General features: G+C 43.1%; 1 protein-coding gene and 1 non-coding gene across 2 annotated transcripts in view; one reads left to right on the top strand and one right to left on the bottom strand.

Moving 5' to 3' along the window:
• Window positions 1-20,084, top strand: part of LOC126166073 (piggyBac transposable element-derived protein 4-like) — a 46,476-nt gene that overhangs the window by 10,550 nt on the left and 15,842 nt on the right. The window lies entirely within an intron of this gene.
• Window positions 2,268-2,342, bottom strand: Trnas-cga (transfer RNA serine (anticodon CGA)). Its single transcript has one exon. It is a non-coding gene; the product is annotated as a tRNA-Ser (tRNA).

The following is a 20,084-nucleotide window of genomic DNA, read 5'->3' as shown; positions in this document are numbered from 1 at the left end:
ACAGATGAGACTTCTGCAGTTCTGAGTGAAGCCTTATGCACTAAAAAATGCGGCATCGCATGCGTTCAATACCTTGTCGGTGTTTAGGCAGCGTCAGGGGGCAGCGGGCGGCACAGCTCCATGCACCTTAACATCTCGGAAGCAACTCTCCCCTAACTTCTCCTTACTACAATTTACCAATGTTGGTTTAAAAAAAGTTATCTGGCTGTGTTTTCAACTGACCAATCAGGGTCTCAGTGTTAACCTTAAGCTCCGCCTACAAAAATTCTGTCCATCCAATGAGAAACGTTACACTTTTCGTGTTGGGGCAATGTTTTTAACGTTTTCAACTTAACAGAGACGCAATAAAGCCCTTTTAGTGTCATCATAAGATCTATGCTGTTCTTCTGGAGGGCTCTATCTTTTAACATGGACTGGAGGGCTCTATCTTTTAACATGGGTTGGGGGTGATCTTGGCAGTCGGCTGGCGACGTGGGTGTCCGTCCCTTATCGTAGGGCCTTCTAGCTTAACTCGGTTCTGCTCTCGGCTTCTGTTCTCGTTTCTCCCCTCGGAACTGCGACTTTTTCATGGTGGGAAGGTACGACAGGCAATGATTTAATCATTGTCTAAGTCAGTCAAAAATTATTCCTTTACCTAAGTTTTGTTGCCTACTGTTCAGCCACATTATTCTAGTTCTATGCTAGTTTGTATTACTAATTTATATTTTTATATTCTTCCACATTATTCTCAAAAATATGATTATATTGACAAGAGAAGAATATTTTTATGCTATTATCATTATTAATTTTTAATTATTTTCTTTCTTTATTTAAGTGTGAAGTTTTTTTAAGAAGTTTGTTATTGAAGGTGAGGAGTCTTTCACATCGATTTTCTTAGAAATATTTTCCTTTCTTTTAAAAAAGTAGTAATTAAGTAAAATCCATTCCTAACACATTTTTAAATATCATGTACAAGCAAATACTGTGAATATTGTTACTTATTAAAAAAATGTTTTTGTTTCTAGACATTCATTTCAACATTGTTACACTAACAAATAAGAATTATTTCCAAGAATTGCTTTGACAAAGAAATATGCATACAGAAGTATTGAGATATTATTGTAAAAAATGGCAAAAATGTTAAAAAAGGGGAAAACATCCAAGAAGATAATTTTTTATTATTTGTTTTTATAAGGAGAAAATAAGTAAAGTATAGTTATTCTTTTATTTTTATGTGGATAAAATAGTGGTGTATAGTTTTAGTGTTTATTATGCCTTACTTTTGTTCTTTATACACTGTCCATTTCAGAACTAATGACTTATTTTTATCGATAGTCTATTTTTACTTAAGGCCATAGTCAATGACTGTTATTTTGTAGTTTTTTAGCTGTCTAGTGTGCTTAACTTATTTAGTTTTTCACACGTTTCTTTTGCACAATTCCTACATCACATAATTTGATTTCACACATTCACACAATCCTGTGAATGTTTAAGCATGAGGTTGGCGAATGTTTTTGCATGAAGGTGATGGACTTGAGCGAGATGGATGTCGGCAAGTATTTGATGTACAGCTTCGTTCATCATTCCTTGTTGGCTTTGCAACGGTGTGTTGCTGTTGTGGAGGTCCCATAATGGAATGGCGCTGTGAGTGCAGCATCTCGTGGTTTGCTGGCTTTGTATGCGTGAAAGTCATCGTTATGTGTCGCTCAAAGCGGTCGTTTTTCTTTGTGATACTTTGCAGACGACTAGATTGCAATAGGATAGGGATTTGGGAAGGTATGTCGTCGATTCTTCACCCATCTTCTTTCTTGGTCTCAATTTTGCGAATCTTCAACTTATGTTCTTCCTGCTTTTTCTCTGTTTCTTACTTGATTCTTGGTTATTCTCTAGGCAGGATATGGGAATATTTACTGATAACTATCCGCTTTGAAGTTCTCCTCTTAGTAACAGTTTGATAAATTGAAACTTCCTGGCAGAGTAAAACTGTGTGCCCGACCGAGACTTGAACTCGGGACCTTTGCCTTTCGCGGGCAAGTGCTCTACCAACTGAGCTACCAAAGCACGACTCACGCCCGGTAATCACAGCTTTACTTCTGCCAGTATCTTTTCTCCTACCTTCCAAACTTTACAGAAGCTCTCCTGCGAATCTTGCAGAAGTAGCACTCCTGAAAGAAAGGATATAGCGGAGACATGGCTTAGCCACAGCCTGGGGGATGTTTCCAGAATGAGACTTTCACTCTGCAGCGGAGTGTGCGCTGATATGAAACTTCCTGGCAGATTAAAACTGTATGCCCGACCGAGACTCGAACTCGGGACCTTTGCCTTTCGCGGGCAAGTGCTCTACCAACTGAGCTACCGAAGCACGACTCACGCCCGGTACTCACAGCTTTACTTATCAGTGCACACTCCGCTGCAGAGTGAAAATCTCATTCTGGAAACATCCCCCAGGCTGTGGCTAAGCCATGTCTCCGCTATATCCTTTCTTTCAGGAGTGCTAGTTGTGCAAGATTCGCAGGAGAGCTTCTGTAAAGTTTGGAAGGTAGGAGACGAGATACTGGCAGAAGTAAAGCTGTGAGTACCGGGTGTGAGTCGTGCTTTGGTAGCTCAGTTGGTAGAGCACTTGCCCGCGAAAGGCAAAGGTCCCCAGTTCGAGTCTCGGTCGGGCACACAGTTTTAATCTGCCAGGAAGTTTCATATCAGCGCACACTCCGCTGCAGAGTGAAAATCTCATTCTGAGTTTGATAAATTGTTTGGACGTGTCATTTCTACTTTGTGGACGTTTTCTTCAGTTTCGTGCATCAGTGTGCTGTTTAATAGCAGCAGTGTGATTTTTACACAAATTTTTTGCCAGTGGTGGCTTGCCCAAGCAGTCTTCTCGTTGGGCCGTTTTTTTCTCGCTCTGCTCATTTGGGGCACCCCGGGACCCTCTTGGCCTTCCGTGTTCTGTCCCAGCAGGGTTCCGCCACTCTGTGGTTCCGCTTAGCAGCAGATTTACTGCCCACTTTGGATACTTTGTTGATCTCGCTATCCTTTCCCTTCTCTTGGCGCTTCTGCCTTGTAGGAAGCATGTCTTGCTAATTACGTCCTTTTCTTTCTTGATGCTTCTCTCGTTGCAACTTGTGGGTTGTTGCATCTGGTTGTTGCTGGAGTTTTTACAATGGTTCTTACAAAAAGTTTTACTTATATTCATGTAACATTTGTCTAGTACCTACATTGTTTTACGCCTTTTTAAAAAGCATTACAAATTTCAGTGCCCTTTCCATGTTACAATTCTAACATACTTCGAGTCTTAACTTCTACAAGAATCCTCAAATTCGTTTTTTATTTTTGTGTAGTGTCATGGTGTATAGCATTTGAGTATTTCATGCTGTTAGACTATCTACGCTTTATCCCTTCACCTTAATCTAAGCTACTATTGGTGTTACTTTTGTTTTTTGTTTTTATTGAAACTACTTTCTTTTCCCCACCTTCCTCTCTCTTCATTCTTCTTTCTCCTGACGATCTTATCTGCAACATAAACTTGAAATATTGTGCTAATTATTTACCAGTTATAAAATTAATCTTAAAACTTTTTGATATGGCTCGCATGGTGAAGTCCTAAGGTTTTGCCTGTTTTTGGGTTCATTAGTTCCACAGCATTATCATGAGCAATTCGGCTAATTACGACAGGTCTTTTGTATGCAGCGTAAAACTTACGTATTCTGTTTGCTGGAGAGATGGTGTGTTTTTACAAATACTTTCTGGCCTACTGAGAATGTTCTTTTAATTGCTGTTCTATCTCCTCTTTCTTTTCTTTCAATGCCTGCCTTTCTGATGTTGGAGAGTGGTGTTGCTATGACTTGTTTGTGCTGTCTACGTGGTACAATAGGAAATCTAACATTTTCTCTGGTTATGTTTGGGGGTTCAATATTTTTAAGTACAGTAACTGGAGGTAGTGGTGTAGTGCTATGTGGAATTTCATTTATTACTTCTTGAAAATCTTTAAGGTAAATATCCCAAGTGTTGTGTCTTTTGCCTGCATATAATCGGCATAAAGTGCCTATGTCCTTCATACATCGTCCTGCTGGATTTACGCTAGGTTTGTACTTAGATATGTAAATGGGTTTTATTTTGTGTTGTTTTAATGTGTTCTGCCATTGCACTGATTTGTATTGTGGGCCATTATCTGAAATTATTCGTTCCACTCGACCTATTTGTCTGAGAAAATCTTGTCTAAATGCTTTACTTATAGTAAGACCTGTTGCCCGTTTCAATGGTGTCAAGGTAACATATTTAGAAGTAAGTTCCAAAACGACAAATATGAAAATATATCCATTTTTGTGCGTGAGAGAGGCCCCATCAAATCTGTTCCAGCTATTTGTTTTAATTTTTTAGGGATTATTGGAAACATAGGCGGTTTGGTTTGGAAAGTGACGTGTTTAGCCCTCAAACATTTTTTGCATTTGGCTAATACTGTTCTAATTCGTCTTTCCGTATTAGGAAAATGGCCTGTTTGTTTTATTTTTAAAAAGCATTTCTTTGGTCCAAAGTGGCCATTACTTAAATGTGTATACCATATGTACTTATTAATTAGTTCATCTGGGATATAAATTAACCATTCATTCGTTGCAACATTTCATCTAAAAAATAAAACATTGTTTTTTACGAGATAGTGCTGTCGAATGTCTGGAAAATCCTTACTTCTCCACTTGTGTTTGATTCCTAGTATTTCCGGATCCTTGTCCTGTTCTTTGCCTGTGTTTTTCAATGCTGTCGTAATGTAGTTTTCGAAAGGTACTTGTTTTATATAGTACACTGTAAACTGGTCTTCTGCTGCTTCCAAACCTGTGTTATTGGATACACCCTGTGGACATCGTGATAAAGCATCTGCTAATACATTTGCTGGTCCTGGTGTGTGTGTAATAGTGAAGTCAAATTCTTGTAGTATTAACATCCATCTGGCTAACCTCCCATGAGTTAGTTTGGCGGATAACAGAAATTCTAATGCTTTGTGGTCAGTGTATACTTTTGTTTTTCTTCCGAATAGGAAGTATCGAAAAAGTTGGAAGCCCCATACAATGGTCAATGCTTCCAGCTCCGTGACTGAATAGTTTTTCTCGCTTTTTGTGAGTACACGACTGGAAAATGCAATTGTTCTATTTGATCTTAGCCCTGTCTGTTCGTATTCTTGGAATAAAACAACTCCTAAACCTGTTTTCGCGTTATCAGTGGCCACCCAAAAATTTTGTGTTAGATCAGGATGTGCTAAAATCGGTGCTGTTGTTAGTGCGTTTTTCACTTTTCAAAATTCTTCATTGGCTTGTTGATCCCATACCCATGGCGTGTTTTTTCCCGTCAATGCACATAGGCGTGGTGTTGCGAGAGAGTCCATCCAAATACATTTTTTATAGAATCCGGTGAGACCTAGAAATCATCTGAGAGTTTTCTTATTATATGGGTTACAGAATTCTTTGATTGCCATTAGTTTTTCTGGGTCAGGCATTACACCTTTCTCTGAAATTACGTGTCCTAGAAATTTGACCTCTCGCCTTCCAAATTTGGATTTTGTTATGTTTATTGTGACCGCATACTCTTTCATGATCTGTAAAAACTGATTTAATGTGTCGTTGTGATGTTCTCAAGAGGGCTCTGCTATAATCACATCATCAATATAACAAGTAATTTTTTGTAAAATTTCAGAACTGAGTATACACTCCTGGAAATGGAAAAAAGAACACATTGACACCGGCGTGTCAGACCCACCATACTTGCTCCGGACACTGCGAGAGGGCTGTACAAGCAATGATCACACGCACGGCACAGCGGACACACCAGGAATCGCGGTGTTGGCCGTCGAATGGCGCTAGCTGCGCAGCATTTATGCACCGCCGCCGTCAGTGTCAGCCAGTTTGCCGTGGCATACGGAGCTCCATCGCAGTCTTTAACACTGGTAGCATGCCGCGACAGCGTGGACGTGAACCGTATGTGCAGTTGACGGACTTTGAGCGAGGGCGTATAGTGGGCATGCGGGAGGCCGGGTGGACGTACCGCCGAATTGCTCAACACGTGGGGCGTGAGGTCTCCACAGTACATCGATGTTGTCGCCAGTGGTCGGCGGAAGGTGCACGTGCCCGTCGACCTGGGACCGGACCGCAGCGACGCACGGATGCACGCCAAGACCGTAAGATCCTACGCAGTGCCGTAGGGGACCGCACCGCCACTTCCCAGCAAATTAGGGACACTGTTGCTCCTGGGGTATCGGCGAGGACCATTCGCAACCGTCTCCATGAAGCTGGGCTACGGTCCCGCACACCGTTAGGCCGTCTTCCGCTCACGCCCCAACATCGTGCAGCCCGCCTCCAGTGGTGTCGCGACAGGCGTGAATGGAGGGACGAATGGAGACGTGTCGTCTTCAGCATGAGAGTCGCTTCTGCCTTGGTGCCAATGATGGTCGTATGCGTGTTTGGCGCCGTGCAGGTGAGCGCCACAATCAGGACTGCATACGACCGAGGCACACAGGGCCAACACCCGGCATCATGGTGTGGGGAGCGATCTCCTACACTGGCCGTACACCACTGGTGATCGTCGAGGGGACACTGAATAGTGCACGGTACATCCAAACCGTCATCGAACCCATCGTTCTACCATTCCTAGACCGGCAAGGGAACTTGCTGTTCCAACAGGACAATGCACGTCCGCATGTATCCCGTGCCACCCAACGTGCTCTAGAAGGTGTAAGTCAACTACCCTGGCCAGCAAGATCTCCGGATCTGTCCCCCATTGAGCATGTTTGGGACTGGATGAAGCGTCGTCTCACGCGGTCTGCACGTCCAGCACGAACGCTGGTCCAACTGAGGCGCCAGGTGGAAATGGCATGGCAAGCCGTTCCACAGGACTCCATCCAGCATCTCTACGATCGTCTCCATGGGAGAATAGCAGCCTGCATTGCTGCGAAAGGTGGATATACACTGTACTAGTGCCGACATTGTGCATGGTCCGTTGCCTGTGTCTATGTGCCTGTGGTTCTGTCAGTGTGATCATGTGATGTATCTGACCCCAGGAATGTGTCAATAAAGTTTCCCCTTCCTGGGACAATGAATTCACGGTGTTCTTATTTCAATTTCCAGGAGTGTAGTATTAAATCCCCTAATAAACGCTGCTGATGATATGTTTAAACCAAATGGCAATCGTTTAAATTGGTAACATCTACCGAATACGATAAATGCTGTAAATTTTCTACATTCTGGGGCCAATTCTATTTGCCAGAAACTACTCTGTAAATCAATTGATGAAAATATCTTAGCACTGTGGAAGTTTTGTATCAATTCCTCTAATTTTTCTGGGCGATCTGTCTCAGAGATTATGATTGTGTTGATCTGTGTGGAATCCAGCACTAACCTGATGCTCCCATCTCGTTTTTGTACAATATGGAGCTGGCTGTTATATATGGAGGTAGCTGGTTCAATAATATCATCATCTAACATTTTAGATATCTCCTGGAACACTTTATTCCTGTAGCTTAATGGGATTGTATAGGGTGGCACTCTAAGTGGTTTGTGCTGTTTTACTTCAAACTTGTACTGAAAGTGGTTAATACTGCCCGTCGTAGGTAAAAATACCTCTGCTTTACCTCGTAAAATACCCTCTAATTCTCTTTTACCGTGTTCCGAAATACCTTGAACTTCTTGTAATTTTTCGTCGATTTCTTTATGGGCTTCTAACATGAGTTGAAGCGATTCCCCCTTTTGTGCATACCATTCTAATTCTTCATCCTCTTTATCTCACATCATTCTTAATTGTTTGTTTATAACTGGTATTTCTTCTAATTTTAGCTTTTGCTCAAAGATAAGTGTGACATTCCCGAATGTTAGGCTACCTTTCCCCAATCTATTATCGCCCGTCTCTCATTTTAAAAATCTGCACCTATAATCAAATCTACAGTTAGTTTAGGTATAATCACGAAGTCGGATTCGATCTTTTGACCTTGGCACGAAAGAGTTAACCTTGTTGGTCTCGTAACTTCCGCAGCATTGTTTCTAATAGGACCTCTTACTTTAATCTTACGTGTTTTCAGAACTGGCAATTCCTCATTGGCATTACACTGCATGAATAAATTTTCTGAGATCGTTGTCAGTTCACTTCCGCTATCAATTACAATATTGACTGGGATATGCTTATCATGGCCTTCACAATTGGTTGAATTTGAAAGGGTTGGTTCTGTTCTTCTTCTTCTTGCATCAACGAATCCTCCACTGAATCATACTTGAGTCTTTTCAGGACTTTCCCCTGTGAATTCGAACTTGGATAAGCTTCGACTGCTACTTCTCTCTCTTTTATTTCCTCTTACTCTATTTCTTCCTTCATTTTCGCTTTCTTCAACATCCTCTACTTTTTCCTGGTCTTCGTCTATCTACTCCTTCTTCGTCGCTACTTCCACATAATCGCATTTAAATGCTCTAATTATCGCTTCATAACTTCCTTCATTATATACGTTGGGTTGTGTGCCCACTGGTAACTTATTTTCAACTTCTGTCGACTGCGCATTATCCTCATTGAATTCGCTTTCCCTGGTTTCCATCTCAAATACCGCTGGAATACTCATTACTTCGTCCTTTCCTCCTACACTCGTTGTGCATGCCTCTGGTAATTCATCTTCCTCGTCAGTATTCTCCCAATTAATTTCGTCCCAACATGGTATTGTTATTTTCTTGTCTTCGTTTCCCTCTGGTCCCTGCGGTTTTGTTTCTTCCTTCTTCTCTTCTCTTGATAAGGTATTTACTTCTCTGTTCAAGGTGCTGAAATTATCCTGGGTCGGTGTGTCAATCTCTTTGGCATGGGCCCTTAGCTGTCAATTCGAAAGTTTTTCGGGGTTTGGTGGTCTTAACCCCACCTCTTCTATCTGTATTCTCTTTTCTTGTTCAGCTTGTTGATATTGATTACTTTGTTGATAATTTGTCGGTCTATTGGTTCTCAAATACCCGTTCTGGTTGTCATTGTTCCCTCTGTAATAGCTGTTGCCGTTCCTGGGTGAATTATAGTTATTGCCGTTTTCGCTTCTAAATCCATAACCGTTTTTTTGTTGAAATCTGTTGTCGTTTCTTGGTGCGAAGTTATCACGTGGTTCGTAATTATTGTTTCTTCGTACTGTGTCTTGTTGATTCCACTGCTTTTTGCTTTCGTTTTCACGTGCGCTTCGTCTTTTTCTTGCGTCATATTCCGGAAATATAAACTCTAGTTCTCTTAGAATTCCTTTAAATGCTTCGACGTCATTGCCTCCGCGACCTACTAATGATTGCTGGTATTTCAATGGTAACTTCATCACGCATAATTTAATCAACTCTCCGTCACTGTATGGTACATCTAAGCATTGATTTTTCTTTGCCATTACTTCGAAAAATTTCACGGGACTCTTCTCTCCTGAATTTTCAAAATATGGGTTCTGTAATAATTCGTACTTCACTCTGTTCTGTGCTTCGCTGGACCAGTATCGTGAGAGAAACTTCTCTCTGAAATCTTCGTACGATCGGCATGTCGCTGCAACATTCTGCATGGTTTCTGCGACTGCTCCTGTCATGTGTGCACATATAAAGTCTAATTTGTGTACTAGCGTCCAGTGTTCTGGTAATCCTACTCGGAACTGATCAATAAAAGTTCGTGGATGTAATGAGTTTCCTTCTCGAAAGTGTTGAAATTTTCTGACTGTGAGGAAATGATCGTTGTCGTACTTCGTCATAGTTCCATATGAAATTCGCGATTCTTCGCCACTTTTGCTTCTGATCATTTCTCCCGTCGTTATTTCCGGTTGTGGTAGGTCCATTGGATATTGTCCACTGTAACTTTCGCCTACCCTTGCGTAGTATCGTTGGAGTGGTACGCAATAATTTTCTTCCATCGGTTGTGAACGTGTAGCTGAATGCATTGCACTGTACTCTTCGCGACCTGGCTTTCCATTGTCAGGTATTGGTTCGGTATCTTGTCTGGCTAACCTTGCCGCTTCATTGCACGATCCAGACTGTCTTGAAGCATACATTTGTGGTTCTGCATGTGTTTGTGGTGCCGTTTCTTCATCAAGAATTTCGAAACGTGTTTGTTGCTGTGCAGGCTGTCTGATTTCACGTATGTTACTTTCCGCCTGTGATCGGAATCGCAAATGCGTAATATTGTCGTTAATTGCTGGTTTTTCCGGTGCTGTTATAGATACGGATGTGGTTGCAGACTCAGTGCTTGTTCGATCCTGTTCACTACGCTCTTCAATGGTTTGCAACTCTGTTCGCAATTTCTGAAATTGTCGCTTCGTTTGCGCTTCTATTTTGACTATGCGATTATCATGTCTTTTCAGCGCTCCTTTTGTGATACGTTTGTGTAACACACTGTTTTCAACGATTTTACGCGCTATACCTGCTGCTTGTCTAGTAATTTCGTTTATCTGTTTCTCTGGTTTCTTGACTTACGTTACGTAGTATTTTCATCTCGTCCTGAGTGTCAGTACGCAATGTTTGTACGTCCGCTTGTACCTTGTCAATGTCTGTTCTCAATTGATTGTGATCTGTTATTAAGTTTCCTATCACTTATCGAGATTCTTTTGCCTCGTCTTCAATATGAATTAGGTGCAACTGAATTTTTTTTGTTTTGTTCTTTAATCTCACGCATTTGTCTCGTGGTTTCTGCAATTTGTTTCGTCGTTTCTGCATTCTGACTTTTAATTTGGTTCGCAATTTCTTTATTTTGTCTTGTCATGGTTTTCGTCATTTGCTGTAATAATTCTGCCAGATTGGTAGGTCCTACTGCGTTTTCTTCCGACGTCGTACTCTCTGTACTTTCCCCCAAGTGTTGGTTTGCAACCGATTGCATTGAACTGTGCGGTGAGACGTTTCTGCTCGAATTCCTTGTACTCTGTGGTGAGGGAGCTCTGATTACTTGTACTGTGGGTTCTACGTATTCAAGACGCAAGTTAGAATCCTCATCGGCTGTCTCCCTACTTTCCTGCTCCTCTGTCGTATGCTGACCTAGGTTTTCTGTGCCTTGGCGTACATTGTCCTCGTTATGGTGCGTTATCTGTCCTATTTCTCGCGATACTGCATCGACTGTTGTACTGTCCTCTATTCTCTGTCCGTCTTCATGCTGGGTCTCTACCTCAATTCGGTCAATGTCTCGATCTACCATTACTAATCTTCCGAATCCCTTATTTCCTTTTTTAGAAGCAATTCACGCGCCCTACTTCGCGTCAACATGCGCTCATACGATCTCACGCGTTTCATAAACTTTTTGTTCACACGACTTGACATTTATTATACCCAAGACTGACAATCCATTCACTTACTTGTTGAGTCAGAACCAACTTGTCAACGATGTATCCGCCACCTGCGCGCTTGCATTGCAGAGAAAACTTAATTCTGACTATATTAAAATCCATAACTTAATTATGCTACTGTCTCTGCTAGAATGTCTCACTTTCTATTGTATGCTTTGTTACTACCTATCGCTGCAGCTACTGTTTTCAACTATGTATAATTTTAAGAGAAAATTTTTTGTTACTAAAATTTCTCCACAGGATATTTTTCTGACCTAGTTAGGCATGTGGTCGACCTTCACTCATGGTATTTTACCATCCTGGCAGGTTCACCATTCTCTAACCTTCTGCGTGGTGTCTGTTTGTTCTAAGTTGTGTCTCCCTACCACTTTTGCGCAACGATGCTCTGAGGGTGTTTTTTAGGGAATTGGCTAGTTTGAACCTGGGACCTGTTGCTGGTAAGGAGACGCCAGGCCACACATGACATCTATAGTTCAGAAGAGTTCAGTGAGACTAGCGATGATATAATCAAATACTTAATGATTTCAGCGTCAGCTCCACTGCACTCCCTGTAAAAGAATCTTAATACTCACTAAATTTAGTGGAAGGGGTTCAAGGCTCTATTTTTAGGTAGCTGGTAAAATAACGTCGAAAAAGCAGTTAAGTTTACCATTGGAAATTTTATTCTACTCACAAAACATTGTTTATAAATTGCACTATTGATAAAAGGAAATATTTTAATACAGGATGATAAAAACCAACTGTGTTCAACAAAAATGTGAACGAATATTCCCTGAATGGGTTTCCAAGTTCTACAATGGATTGGAGGATGACCTATGCCATATCACGTCTATAATCTAGGTTTAAGTTAAGTTTCATAAAAAGAGAAAACTATCAAAATGGTCTACAGTGACCCTCAATTATCTTTAATTAATTATCTAACTTGTCGTAAATAACAGTGTCTGATGTGGCTTCTCAATAATTATATAACAGAAAAATCATCGCGTTTCAGATTTTTACTTCAAGTAGCAAATGTGAACACCAAAGATTTAATTGACGATCGACACTAGTAGTACGTAAAAATGGGATGTAACAGATGAGACTTCTGCAGTTCTGAGTGAAGCCTTATGCACTAAAAAATGCGGCATCGCATGCGTTCAATACCTTGTCGGTGTTTAGGCAGCGTCAGGGGGCATTGGGCGGCACAGCTCCACGCACCTCGCCGTCTCGGAAGCAACTCTCCCCTAACTTCTCCTTACTACAATTTACCGAAGTTGGTTTAAAAAACTATCTGGCTGTGTTTTCATCTGACCAATCAGGATCTCAATGTTAACCTTAAGCTCCGCCTACAAAAATTCTGTCTATCCAATGAGAATCGTTATACTTTTCGTGGTGGGGCAATGTTTTTAACGTTTTCAACGTAACAGAGACGCGATAAAGTCTCACACTAAAACTTGCAGCTGGTGTGGCCCTTTTAGTGTTATCGTAAGATCTATACTGTTCTTCTGTAGGGCTCTAACTTTTCACATGGGCTGGAGAGTTCCATCTTTTAACATGGGCTTGGCAGTCGGCTGGCGACGTGGGTGTCCGTCCCTTATCGTAGGGCCTTCTAGCTTAACACGGTTCTGCTCTCGGCTTCTGTTCTCGTTTCTCCCCTCGGAACTGCGTCTGTTTCACGTTGGGAAGGTATGACATGCATTTAGACGTTCTTGTGTTATTATATGGTATTCCATTTGCTCACTCGTTGATCGTATTACTTTGGTTAATTTAATGTCAGGATTTATTCGGAGCTATGTGACATATTGCCGGATTTGCTTATCATGTCACGGTTTTCATGGAAGGTGTTGGATTTGCCTGACACCATTCAAAATATATAAGATAAACTTCGTAAAATGCTTTTTGGGAGAGGGGCTGGGGATGACAGAGCTACTCTGCTCTAGATCCACGCCTGGATATAACAGAGGCTCCGAGAACCATAAGGGCCCAAAGCACAGGAACAAAGTTCTGAGAATAATAAATGCTTGTGAAAATAAAATTTATAGGCAAACGACTAGTCACATAGGTGTGAAACGAGTTTTTTCCAAGTCTCGATGCCCTACACTTCCTCCAAAAATTTTTGTACCCGCTTTACGTTATGAAATATTAATTAATATTTAAGATTATATTTATTATTAATATTAATTCAGAAAATTTCCGTATAGAGGCTAGTGATTCAAATGGTTCAGATGGCTCTGAGCACTATGGATCTTAACATCTGAGGTCATCAGTCCCCTAGACTTAGAACCACTTAAACATAACTAACCTTAGGACATCACACACATCCACGCTCAAGGCTGGATTAGAACCTGCGACAGTAGCAGTTGCGCAGTTCCGTCTGAAGCGCCTAAAACACCTCGGCCACTGCGGCCGGCAAAAGGCTAGTGACAGTAGCATCTGTTGGCAGTTGCACTGTTTGTAATTAATCTGAAACTAAAATCACAACATAAAGAACAGAGGCGAAGTTCACAACACACGGGTATGACCTTTTCCAGCATTTCGTGGTCCTCGCTATCATCATTTTCATCAAACACGTCACTTGTCTTGAGGTTCAGATAAACTGGCGATACACCTCTGGTTATAAGGTGTTACCACTATGTTGATGATCCAGACACTAAATTGTATGCGCAACTCTAGATAAAAACTGAGCATTGCTGTCGACAAAGAGAACGTTCCATCCTTAGATGCACTACTGGCCATTAAAATTGCTACACCACGAAGATGACGTGCTACAGACGTGAAATTTAACCGACAGGAAGACGATGCTGTGATATGCAAATGAATGGCTTTTTAGAGCATTCACACAAGGTTGGCGCCGGTGGCGACACCTACAACGTGATGACATGAGGAAAGTTTCCAACCGATTCCTCATACACAAACAGCAGTTGACCGGCGTTGCCTGGTGAAACGTTGTTGTGATGCCTCGTGTAAGGAGGAGAAATGCGTACCACCACGTTTCAGACTTTGATAAAGGTCGGATTGTAGCCTATCGCGATTGCAGTTTATCGTATCGCGACACTGCTGCTCGCGTTGGTCGAGTTCCAATGACTGTTCGAATGGAATCGGTGGGTTCAGGAGGATAATACGGAAGGCATGATGGATCCCAACGGCCTCGTATCACCAGCAATCGAGATGACATCCATCTTATCCGCATGGCTGTAACGGATCGTGCAGCCACGTCTCGATCCCTGAGTCAACAGAGGGGGACGTTTGCAAGACAACAACCATAACTCCAGGTTCTGTTTACAGCATCGTGATGGTCACATCCGTGTTTGACGACATCGTGGTGAACTCACATTGGAAGCGTGTATTCGTCATCGGCTTACTGGCGTATCAGCCGGTGTGATGGTATGGGGTGCCATTGGTTACACGTCTCGGTCACCTCATGTTCGCACTGACGGCACTTTGAACAGTGGACGCTACATTTCAGATGTTTTATGACCCGTGGCTCTACACTTCATCCGATCTCTGTGAAACCATACATTTCAGCAGGATAACGTACGACCGCGTTTTGCAGGACCTGTACGGGCGTTTCTGGATACAGAAAATGTTCGACTGCTACCCTGACCAGCACATTCTCCAGATCTCTAACCAATTGAAAACGTCTGGTCAGTGGTGACCGAGCAACTGGCTCGTCACAATACGCTAGTCTTGATGAACTGTGGTATCGTGTTGAGGTTGCACGGGCAGCTGTACCTGTACACGCCATCCAAGCTCTGTTTGACTCAATGCCCATGCGTATCAAGGCCGTTATTACGGCCAGAGGTGGTTGTTCTGGGTACTGATTTCTCAAGATCTATGCACCCAAATTGCGTGAAAATGTAATCACATGTCAGGTCTAGTATAATACATTTGTCCAATGAATACCCGTTTATCATGTGCATTTCTTCTTGGTGTAGCAATTTTAATGGCCAGTAGTGTAACTGCACCTCTGCAACCTTGATTACGAAATTTATCTGCGAACCGCTGTAAACGAGATATCAGTGAGCACCACGGGAAAAATCGTTGCCGGTAATACGACAGGAGTGCCGAAGCGGCAGCGAGCTGGGCCTACCTGCTAGGCGCCACAGGGAAGGCTGGCTGGTGTATCGGCGCAGCCCTCCAAGCCCCTTGTGGCGCGCAGGCCGCTCCCCACACAGATTACCGCCGCTAAGACTCGGGGTATAATGGCTGCAGAACTTGTACCATTAGCGGACGTGCCCGAAGCAATCACGCCTCACACGGGAGAGATGGAGGTGTGCGCAGTCCTCTCCTCCTCCCCCCCCCCCCCATCCATGCTCGGCTCTGCTCGCTCCGCAGATTAATTGCTAGTACGCAGAGCGCCGCGGCTTACTATGTCGCAGCCGCCTACCCGCCGTGTCGCCGCCTGCATACACAGTGCACTCTCTGTACAGGCAGCTGCCACCACCTCTTCGCTACTTATGCCGATGTTGAGAAAGCTGCTGCATGTGGTGGAGAGATTGCCCACTAACAAGAGCGAAAACTTAATAAGCATCTACATCTACATTTATACTGCGCAAGGCACCCAACGGTGTGTAGCGGAGGGAACTTAACGTGCCACTGTCATTACCTCCCTTTTTTTGTTCCAGTCGCGTATGGTTCGCGGGAAGAACGACAGCCGGAAAGCCTCCGTGCGCGCTCGGATCTCTCTAATTTTACATTCGTGAACTCCTCGGGAGGTATAAGTAGGGGAAAGCAATATATTCGATACCTCATCCAGAAACGCACCCTCTCGAAATCTGGACAGCAAGCTACACCGCGATGCAGAGCGCCTCTCTTGCAGAGTCTGCCACTTGAGTTTGCTAACCATCTCCGTAACGCTATCACGCTTACCAAATAACCCTGTGACGAAACGCGCCGCTCTTCTTTGGATCTTGTCTATCTCCTGTGTCAACGCGACCTGGTACGGATCCCACACTGATGAGCAAATACTCAAGTACAGGTCGAACGAGAGTTTTGTAAGCCACCTCCTTTGCTGATGGACTACATTTTCTTAGGACTCTCCCAATGAATCTAAATCTGGCACCCGCCTTACCAACAATTAATTTTATATGATCATTCCACTTCAAATCGTTCCGCACGCATACTCCCAGATATTTTACAGAAGTAACTGCTACCAGTGTTTGTTCCGCTATCATATTATCATGCAATAAAGGATTCTTCTTTCTATGTATTCACAATACATTACATTTGTCTATGTTAAGGGTCAGTTGCCACTCCCTGCACCAAGTGCCTATCCGCTGCAGATCTTCCTACATTTCGCTACAATTTTCTACCGCTGCAACTTCTATGTATACTACAGCATCATCCGCGAAAAGCCGCATGGAACTTCTGTCACTATCTACTAGGTCATTTATATATATTGTGAAAATCTGTGGTCCCATTGAGAACAACATGCTGTGTTCTGTTTGCTGAAAACTCTTCAATTCTGCCACACAGCTGGTCTGATATTCCGTAGGCTATTACTTTGTTTATCAGGCGACAGTGCGGAACTGTATCGAACGCCTTCCGGAAGTAAAGGAAAACGGCAGGGAGCCTGTATCTAATATTTTCTGGGTCTCATGAACAAATAAAGCGAGTTGGGTCTCACACGATTGCTGTTTCCGGAATCCATGTTGATTCCTACAGAGTAGATTCTCGGTTTCCAGAAGCGACATGATACGCGAGCAAAAAACATGTTCTAAAATTCTACAACAGATCGACGTCAGGGATATAGGTCTATAGTTTTGCGCATCTGCTCGACGACCCCTCTTGAAGACTGGGACTACCTGTGCTCTTTTCCAATCATTTGGAACCTTCCGTTCATCTAGAGACTTGCGGCACACGACTGTTATAAGGGGGGCAAGTCCCTTTGCGTACTCTGTGTGAAATCGAATTCGTATCCCTTCAGGTCCAGTGGACTTTCCTCTGTTGAGTGATTTCAGTTGCTTTTCTATTCCTTGGACACTTATTTCGAGCCGGCCGCGGTGGCCGTGCGGTTCTGGCGCTGCAGTCCGGAACCGCGGGACTGCTACGGTCGCAGGTTCGAACCCTGCCTCGGGCATGGGTGTGTGTGATGTCCTTAGGTTAGTTAGGTTTAAGTAGTTCTAAGTTCTAGGGGACTTATGACCTAAGATGTTGAGTCCCATAGTGCTCAGAGCCATTTGAACCATTTGAACTTATTTCGATGTCAGCCATTTTTTCGTTTGTGCGAGGATTTAGAGAAGGAACTGCAGTGCGGTCTCCCTCTGTGAAACAGCTTTGGAAAAAGGTGTTTAGTATTTCAGCTTTACGAGTGTCATCTTCTGTTTCGATGCCATCATCATCCCGGAGTGTCTGAATATGCTGTTTCTAGCCACTTACTGATTTAATGTAAGACCAGAACTTCCTAGGATTTTCTGTCAAGTCGGTATATAGAATTTAACTTTCGAATTCACTGAACGCTTCACACATAGCCCTCCTTACGCTAACTTTGTCATCGTTTAGCTTCTGTTTGTCTGAGAGGTTTTACCTGCGTTTAAACTTGCAGTGAAGCTCTCTTTGCTTTCGCAGTAGTTTCCTAACTTTGTTGTTGAACCAGGATGGGTTTTTCCCGACCTTCACAGTTTTACTCGGCACGTACCTGTCTAAAAAGCATTTTACGATTGCCTTAAACTTTTTTCATAAACACTCAACATTGTCAGTGTCGGAACAGAAATTTTCGTTTTGATTTGTTAGGTAGTCTGAAATCTGCCTTCTATTACTCTTGCTAAACAGCTAAACCTTCCTCCCTTTTTTTATATTCCTATTTACTTCCATATTCAGGGATGGTGCAACCGCCTTATGTAATCCTCAGTCCCTGTTCTGCGCTTACAGAGTCGAAAAGTTCGGGTCTGTTAGTTATCAGTAGGTCCAAGATGTTATCTCCACGAGTCGGTTCTCTGTTTAATTGCTCGAGGTAATTTTCGGATTTTGCACTCAGTGTAATGTCACTCGATGCTCTGTCCCTACCACCCGTCCTAAACATCTGTGTGTCCCAGTCTATATCTGGTAAATTGAAATCTCCACATAAGACTATAACATGCTGAGAAAATTTATGTGAAATGTATTGCAAATTTTCTCTCAGTTGTTCTGCCACTAATGCTGCTGAGTCGGGAGGTCGGTAAAAGGAGCCAATTATTAACCTAGCTCGGTTGTTGAGTGTAACCTCCACCCATAATAATTCACAGGAACTGTTCACTTCTACTTCACTACAGGATAACTACTGCTAACAGCGACAAACACACCACCACCGGTTGAATGTAATCTATCCTTTCTAAACACCGTCTGAGCCTTTGTAATGCATGCTCGTGCAACTTCTATGCCATATGCTACAGAAGGGGCGTTTACGTCACAGTGTGGTTTACTGTTGAATTTCAAAGAGCTTATGTTCCTAGATGAGTCAGTCAACAATTTTTGTTTATTTGTTGGCCTTTGGGTAAACAATACAACCATGTCAAATTCACAGTAGTGCCTGTTTTTTGATGGCATCAGTCTGCCGTTTCAAAAAATTCAGGGAAGTATAAAGCAAATTTCAGTGTCACGATGAACAACTAGAGTTCTAAAACTACCTTACTCTTCCCGAACAGGCCACGAAGCCCTAACAGTACCGATCGGTCGCCATGTAATCCTCAGTCCACGGGCGTCACTGGATGCGGATACGGAGGGCCATGTGGTCAGTACACTGCTCTCCCGGCCGTATGTCAGTTTCCGCGACCGGAGACGCTACTTCTCAATTAAGTAGCTACTCAGTTTGCCTCACCATGCTTGAAAGGTGGCTATAATTTCGCACCTTACAAGCACCCATCCACATACTTTTCCATGATCTACAATTAAGTATATTGTGATAGGCTGTGCACTGTACATATGAATACATAAAGGAGACTGACATTGTCACGTACGCCTTGTAAATAACTGTTAACTCTTATTTCATGAAAGGTGACGGACTGTCTTTATTATCATACTAGTAGAAGTTGGAACGACAGTGCAAATGAAACGGCAGGAAGAACTCAAGCTCTGGGAGGAAGGCCCGCACAGGTGTTGGTCCTGCTTAAACACAGGAAGTAGCTTGACGGACGTCGTGGCACCTGAGCTCTAGAGCACAATAGGGTGCCGGCCAGCAACTATTGTAGCCGGACGGGAAGGATAACCGGATAATACTTCCGAACTTTGCAACTCTTGGACGCAGGTGAGAGGAACGAAGAAGCGGCACCTCGGAAACCACGCAGGCTGGGTTATTTCCAAGGATTTTTACTCAGAAGCGTACCATTGTACGAGTATAGTCTTTTTCTCGCAAACTTTCCGCGCTGGATGACAAAAGACTAAAATATGGTTGGTCGGCGTTCCGTGGTTTCGGGAATATGATTCGTTTTCGGAATTACGATGGTGCGGAGCTGAGCCTTGCTGGGATGGCAGCGGTGTTGAGACGAGGTCTTCCGTTGTGAGGGCCCTTGTGTGACGGTCGCTCGATAGCTTCTTTCTTGGTACAGACGGACTTGCTGTCTTTGCTCTCAGGAGAGTTTATAGTTAGAACAGTTAGGCACTGTACTGTTGCGAGACTATACGACTCTGGACTTCACCCACGGGTTGGAAGTCGTCGTGGCGTACGCAGCGTTCAATAATTGAGAGCACTTCCTCTGCCTATACTTACATTGAGACGTTATATGAACTCCGTCCTTGTGGCTGGGAGTTCGCGTTTCTCGTCTGTAGAACACAGCGAGGAGAAGACAGTAGTAGAGTATATTAGTCAGAGGACCGCCTTCTGCCGTCCTAGCGTTTGGAAGAGTTTATTTGTGACTGGAAT

The sequence above is a fragment of the Schistocerca cancellata genome, chromosome 1 (genome assembly GCF_023864275.1).
Source record: "Schistocerca cancellata isolate TAMUIC-IGC-003103 chromosome 1, iqSchCanc2.1, whole genome shotgun sequence".
NCBI lineage: Eukaryota > Metazoa > Arthropoda > Insecta > Orthoptera > Acrididae > Schistocerca > Schistocerca cancellata.
This window is presented reverse-complemented; position numbering and strand designations above follow the sequence as displayed.